Genomic DNA, 8395 nt, shown 5'->3' with positions numbered 1-8395 from the left:
TTCAACTGTGTTGTTTTTAACTCTGATTACAAGTTCGGACGTAATCTCCGGATTGTTTTTTGATGAAAATCTTTTGCAGTACAAGTTAAGATTTGTTACTTTAATCCCAGAGCCATGGGTTGATGAAATTATTTTTCGACATTTTCTTTCCCATAAATCTTTTAATAGGCTTTTTTGTTTCTTTTTATGTAAACACGAATTTTTAATCAAACCTTGAGAATCGTTTGTTTTCCTATTTTTAGAATTTTTAATTTAACTTTTTGTAGCAACTTTGTTACGCGTTATCGTAAATTTGTTATCTTAGATCTCTTACACATAGCAGTGTAACATTTTGATACTGTGTAATGAAAGCAAATATTTGTTTCCAAACAAGTTAAACTCATTTCCTGATACTATTTTGATTTAATTTAAACAGTGTTGACTTAATATCAATCTTTGCTTTACGATATCAAGCAAAATATTTGTCAAAGCATCTGCTGGCTTGGTCACGTGGCATTCAATAGCAACCGTTCCGAACAATAATGGCATCAATTTCACACAAGTCCCCCACGAGACCCACGAGACCCTAAACTAATATTCAATAGAATCAATACCTCCTGACGAAGTCACCGCGTGTGGAACTATTGTGACTGTATCCGCCATGATGTTAGTTTTCACACGATTCGTCAACACCATTGTTAATAGCACACTTTTGTTGCAAATAAATAGAGAAATTTCATGTTCGAACGCTATTTCTCATATTTTATTAATGGTTGCGCCTTTTATAAAAGCAGTCTTGTTAATCCTGTACAAATCTTTATTAAGGGGGAGATATAAAGAAGTTGAATAAATATGTAAACGCCTGATTAGTTTGACAGACGTTACAAATGCGTTTATTATTAATGTTCTTGTTTTCTTATAAATTACTGTGTTGTGTGAGGATTTGAAGATAGGGCATTGTTGGCGAGGCTACTATCACAGCAAATTTGGCAGTATTCCCTAATTCGCGGCGAACAATTGAAAACAGAAAGCACAACATTGTTTGCATGTAAAATGACTGCATGATAACTGTACAAATGGTCTTGTAATCTTAGCTATAATCAACCCATTTGCACTATGTTAGATCCGTATACAATTAAAATGATACGTGTTAATAATAGCATGTTTTTTTTGTAATTCTCCAAACAAACTTTGATGACAAACTTATTACTCTATCTCGGTTTCTTCAAGATTAAAAGCCATGTAATTGATGGCAAGACTCCGACACAACAGTTAATCTATCATGCAATGTTTAAAATACGTTCTACGAAAAAGGGATATCCTTTCTCCAGTCCAGCCGAGGCCCACAGGAATACGTAACAAAAAGGGGACAGACTGACCCTTTAGACAATAGTACATTCCTTAAGGTCATTTTCGGGCAGATGTCGGGGGAGTTAAAATTCCCCGGTGGACTAACCCTATACCCGCGATGGACATAGGGATCGACTGTCCGTGTACATATGTCTGTATAAACAGTTTCCCGAGGTTTTCTGAAAATTTCTCGGTGTATTTATTGGAGTCTAGTCTAAAAAAGTGGTTTTTTGTCTTTAACGTAGAGATCGTTTAATTTCGTATGTTGAAAATCAACGACCTTTATTTTTTGAAGGAAAAAAATGAAAGAGGACCTATTTAGAGAATACTAATAAAAAAGTCGTCAACCGCAAATATGTGATTATGACGAATATCAATTTCATATAGGTATAATTAAATAAATATCGCAGCGAATACATTTTCAGTCGCAACTGAAATAGATATTTAGCCAGCGGGCGTGTAAGTTAATTATAAACTCGGTTATAGTGAACTAGATCTGGTTTTGGTTATTTAGGAACATGTTTCAAACTGGTAGCTTAGTTTTGTCTGACTTAAGCAAGAGTTGCAAGATTAATTCTTGCAAATGTAGCAAGATTAAACTTTATAACGTTGCGGTCTTGCTTGGCTGGCTTTTGTGTCTTGGATGATTCTGCTCTGGAAAAATGAAATTATCCTGGTAGCTTCAGTATGCTTGATGTTCTGCTTTTGTTAATTATTAACTTGGTTTTGAGTCATTATTTAATATAGAAAATTATTTTTCTTTTGCACGAAGAAACTAACAATAAGTCTATATAAAACTATCTCTATCAATCCAAGATACAAGATTTGTAAGTTTATTCACCGAACTACTGAGAGAGTCGTTTTAAGAATAGAAAAGCAATGTTGATATGCTTTTTTAGACAACATCTATATTGTAAAACCATTAAAAACACAATGTGTAATGTGTTAACAATATCATACAAAACTCCATCGCTTCTATCATTCATATCTTCAGCTCTATTTTCTCCTAGTACAAAGCCTTCTTTCCTTTGGCGCACATTACCGTCCATTTCATTACTCCCCGGACATCCCCGCGTGTCGCCACCAGACACTCGGACAAAACTTCATACTGACAAACAATACGAACTCCTTTAATTCAATTGTAGGTGAAGTACATTTGCCGTTGTTTCGCACATTACCCCGGCGAAATGCGTTTCCGAAGTCTGCCCCGGACAACGGCCGTTTAACTTAATTGTAGCCTAGCATTATCTTATCGGGACAACGGGTTTATTTATTTTTATGTCGTCAACGTATCGCGAAAGAGGTCCAGCCTTTATCCCGAAATTGTCGTTTTTATGGTTACTGCCTTTTTATTTTGGCGCTCATTCGGATATTTATTTTTTTTATAAAATTAAAACGATATGAAAGCTTGTATGCTGTTGGCAGAGATTTTCTCTTACGCTTCGTTTCAGTTCGTTTGCGATTACAGATTGTTGTTTAAAAGATTTTTCGGTTAAATTTAAAGGTTCTTTTAAATTATAATAAACATTTCGTTTACACTAAAGTGGTAAAAATATTTTTTTGTCATTTTTAACATATCCGCAATTTTATAACCATTGTTGGTGATAAAAAATATTAGGTAAGTTAAGAGTAGGTAATCATGAAATACAGTGTAAATATATTTGTGAACCTACTTAATGTAACAGTTTAAACAGTATTGCAGTTAGTTTATACAAACTATTTTTTTTAATTTTCAAAACAAATGTTATTCAAAAACACTAATACACGAATTAATTAAAGTTTTAGGTAAGCTCCACATAAACTGGACACTAAATTCTTGCTAAAACATATTTTCGAAAAGATAATCGTGTAAAATGAATTTACAACATGTTTAACAGTAACTAGAGCTCGACATAGCTGACGGTGCGTGAAGCGATGCCAGGCGCACACTGCAAGCGATGCAATTATACGATATTCGCTATAATAATGAGCACGAATTGTCATATAAAAGTATTTTCAAAATCTAGGTGTAGGGTGACGTATCACTAGTATAATATGTTAGCAAATAATGTCAGAGACCTTTGCTTTAATATCGCGAACTGACCTGAAAACTGGTCTACGTCTCAGTAAACGTACTCTACATTACTCATAATATTCTCGAGGTACGAGACACGAGCATTTGCAAACCCTAAGGCAATATTTAAACCGAGTTCAAGTCAGTCCGCACTCACATTAAGTTCTACCGTACTAACACATAAACATTCATAAAACTCAAACTCTAGCACAGGAAAACAAACTTTACAAAATAGGGTGGACGTACCCGTCGTCGGCGCCGCTATATTTATTATCCGATTATTACCACAAAACGCTTTCACATTACAGTGCCCCTCGAACGTGTTATTGCACAGTCCGGCAACAGGGGCGCTCACCCTACCGCGTCACGTTAGACGTGAATTTATTCAATTAAAATCTAGTTGGTAGTTCGTTATTTGAATAAATTCGACATGATTAAAAAGTGGTGTTCGAAAATTGAAAGTATGTTCGGAACGTGTCACTGGATAGGGTTCGATAACTTTTGCGGTCATTGTTTATTATACCTATGTGATGTTTAGTTTACACATACTCTATTTGATACTTGTAAGCGGCGAGCTACCGCATTGGATTTCAATTTCAATTCGAAACAAACAAAAGGCATACCAAGTCGCAAAACATAACCTCGAATTGGTGATATCAAACCTTTTGATCAATATCATACAAACTATCTTCAAAGCCGATAAAAAGACAATGTGATGCCAAACAACAAAAATCCTCTCGATCCCAAATAAATTCGATAACAGGAGTAATGTTGATGAAACGTTACGTCAATTCAATTCCACAATAGCGCGCGATTTGACTCCCCGACCCGCATTTTCTGTCAGTATCTTGAGAAAAATGACGTAACAAAATAACTACAAACGTCCTGTCATGGCGGTTGATTCGAGAACATTCTACATTATATTATTTTCATTATATTTTCGTTTGAACCATTCAGAAAGAACGTCTGAATGAATAACAGTTATTTATGAACTGTCGACGTGAACGGACGTCTTATGATCAGCGTTTCTGGTTGTAATGGATTTTTAGGCGAAGTGCTTTTCAGGGAATGTATTGTTAATGAATTATCTACTGGAAATATTTGGAGGGAAAAATAAAAACAGGCTTTCGTTTCTTACTAAGTGAGGTCACTTTACTTAGACATTATTACAAAGAAAATTTATACTAAATAGGCATGTTTAACTTAATAAGGAGTATTACGAATTGCCCCAAATGAAGTTTTCTTGGAAGCCAGTTTCAAAAACATTTTGAGATTTAACAAAGCAACTAGATGAACACATCTCTATCAAGCATCAAAACACCTCTATGGTGTTGATGCGAAAATCTCTCGAAATTCAAAAACAGCTCACAATTTAAAAACCGAGCTTTATTTTTTTGATGCTCAAATGAAATCCCATTCAGCCAGATGCAGCGTTGTTTTATCTGTCTCCGGTTATCTCGTATCTTTTTAAAACTACATTCATTGCTTTGTCAAAACACTGGGGAAAAATATAGGTGTTGCTGCAAAACATATCGTGCAGTATCAAGTGTCATTGTGGATTTAAAGGGCAAATGTACAAAAACTGCTTTTACGTACCGGTACTAATGGAACCTCTTCACTTACCCTCTGTTTATTGTATTTTTGTATGAGCTTGTGCATTGTAATTACAGTTTTTGAACTATTTTTGATAGTTTATCTGCTCATGGGCAAGTACATTGCCTAACTCCGAACTGGCTGGAATGTCAAGTTTACAACGACATCAAGATTCCACCTCTATAATTATCACATCGCTTACTAAGAAGTTACGAGACAGTAATATATGGGCAATTAATTTTACAACGGTAGCAATCAGAGTGTTTTATTGCGACAAGAAAATTTCAACATGGCCGCTAAGACTTGTCTGCCACTCATCAATTTTTATTAACGCCTTGACAGCTACATTAATATCTTAATAACAAGTAATCATTTGAATATTTTCGTTAATGTGTTCATTAGTTTCCTTTTTTGTATGGAATTAATTGTGTTCGTTTCAAGTTCCGAAGAAGCTTCGCCTTTTGCGGAGTTGTACAATGATTGTAGCTTCGTTGCTAAGGACCGATCATACAAACTTTCAACCCAAGCCCCGATCTTTACAAATAAATTATATTCGCTTTTATATTTTTAATGGGGATCCAAGACACGGTCACAAAAACTTCGTAAAGAAGCCAAACTTTTTTACCGATCATTGCACATACAATGCACAAGTTTTTCCAAATCTTATTTAACGTCGATCTTTCAGAAAGTATTTGGGGTCCAAAGTTAGGAATATCAGAATAGGAGCATTATCCGGCCGACTTGGCACCTTCGTTAGACGGGACCGTCTTAAGGGGATACGGCCATTCGGGTGAAAAATACAGATACGGACCGATCGACTGCCGTCTGCTGTCTGGGATTATTCCTACTTTGTTCAAAAATATGAATGGGAATATTTTTTTGCTGTGTTTAAATTTTTGTTCAATCATTATTGTTCTTTTATGAATGAATAGGTTTCATTTTATTTAAGTGGTGAGTTTTTAAAACAAATGTAAGCAAGAATAAAATCAGAATATTTTGATATTTCAGTTTTTATTATTAAAATGAATATCTCTTTCACAGTGGTACATAAAGACTGTCTGGCACAATCTTTCTTGAATAAAATATTAATTGAAAGGAGTCTTGAAATTCAACCTTTTTATTTTCAATTCAAACTTGTGCCGTATTCATTCAGCCATTATATTCAAGTTTTTAAAAATCGAAATGAGTGTTTGAACCGCGAACGCGTTCGGAACTTACATCAAAAGTCCATTTCGGGCGATACGTCTTGGCATCGACCAACTATCGAAATTCGAACGTCTCCACCTTTTGAAATTCAACGATATTTTAATGGCCACTATCGGGCTGGGTCGATTGATTCCTTTTTTTTTCAAGTTCCGCTCTTGAGCTTTGACAGAGCCCGATATTGCTTCGAAGCCCGACTTTTTATTTACGGTTCGAATGGTAAATAGAGTTCAGTGTTTACACCGAACGGTTTTGATTTTTAACTAAGAGTTTATTTAGCTTATTGATTGGACTTTTGCTAGTGTTCGCCGTTTCCCCGAGCTTTAGTTGCGATCTCATTGAGTGAAAAATAAATAAGCTGAAGTAAGTTAGTGGGCGCACAAATCGTAAATAGAAATAAGCATGAATTGTTAAGTTGTTGATAATAATTCAAATTGAATGTAAACAGATATCCATTATTCAGTTCTTAATCCTTTAACCCTTTGAGTCGTTCTCAAGATTATAATGAAACAAAAACACCATCATTGGTAATCGACTAGGTTCAGCCTCATACATGTGCATACTATTTTGTTTCTTAAACCTAATGACGTTGGGATGAATATCGCATGAATGCAATACAATATTAACAATGTCATTCGAGTACGTTATGTTAGTAAACCACTCTACGCCACAATGAATTTCAGCTTCAAAATGATTTGTTATAGCAATACAAATATATTTACTGGCGACCAATTTAAATAGACACTGCATGACAGAGATGTTTGTTATTTACCGGTGTCAATATAAATTGGTCGAGCCTACACAATATTTGTTTTAGTTTGGAACTGATTGTGAAGCGTCGGCTTTTAAATAACGTTATGGTTAAGTTATAAAGCTAAAATATAATATATTAAATTAAAATCGTGTTTTATTTTCATATTTTATTCATGCATAAATTTTCCGAATAATTTACTGCTATTGTTCATAACAATAGTAAATTTGATGAAAAGTAATTCTGTCGAAATGAGTTTATCTGTCAATTTAAATTCCGTATTTAAAAAATTAAGAAGATGTTCCAAATTATAAACTTAGAAAGTTAAATAGATATGTAATTGCAAGCAATTGATTAAATTCAAATTAAGAATAGGTTTCAAGACGCGTCATTTTCATCACTTTTAAATTAAAAAAAAACGCAGACCGTATCTACGCCACTGCCATACTATAGATAGTTAAATTCGTTGTTTTGTTTGTTAATTACTGAAACACGTGGATGCAAAATGTGATAGATTTAACTCTCGTATCGTCAGTTAATGTGGGCCCTGCGGTCTATTAGCTGTCAGTGGCACGTACCTGGCCGTAATTTAATAATTGGACTGACAATGCAAACAATACGCGTCCTATTCCAAATTTGAATCCAATTCAGCGGGCGAAAGTGATCGTTATGTTTTAACGTTCGGATAAGCGTAAAACTGTTAATGAAATTGCTATATTTTTTTTGTTTATGTACTCAATTATTTTTAATGCTTTTTGATTTTATATTCAGTAGGAAGTTTTACGAGCTTTAACGTTTATTTTAGTGATTAAAACTCTGATTAAATCTTCTTAATCATAATTTTGAACACAACTAAATAATATAGACGTATCATGATTTAAATTTTCTGCTACAATACAAGCCACGTCTGAGCACACAACTAAGCGATCCTCAATCGCACTACATCAATATTTGCCGCGACAACATCAGCAAACATCCTCTATGCAAATGTTTTGGAGTCCTCCATAAACACAGGCATTGTCGAGTCGGATTAACTTTCCGTTAATGACACCGTTACGTGCGCCCTCCAGGCTCGGTCTAGCCTCCTTTATGTTCACTCCGCTGGTGTGTATCCAGACTGTTTGGATAACGCCCGTCAACTCGGATACTTGTTAATATCGTTTTATATGACTTGCTGTTATTAGTCCGACTTACCTTTACGAGCTTCACTGTGAAGAGCTCTTGAAATGTAGCTTTGAATTTCCTTTTCCCTGCCTCACTTTTTAATGTAACATTTCTGAAATTAAACAGAGCCACGGCCATTTAACCCTCAACATCGGAGTAAGTACCGACCGAATACGAAACAAAACAAAACTCAATAAGCACAGTGGCGCCATTGATCATTTGGTAACGCACGGAACAGTTTACAAAAGTTTCCAATTTTCGCTAACGACCCGCGAAGAGACTGGCCGGTTACTTCATTATTT

The sequence above is a fragment of the Trichoplusia ni genome, chromosome 4 (genome assembly GCF_003590095.1).
Source record: "Trichoplusia ni isolate ovarian cell line Hi5 chromosome 4, tn1, whole genome shotgun sequence".
Lineage (NCBI taxonomy): Eukaryota > Metazoa > Arthropoda > Insecta > Lepidoptera > Noctuidae > Trichoplusia > Trichoplusia ni.
Note: the sequence above shows the minus strand (reverse complement) of the source record.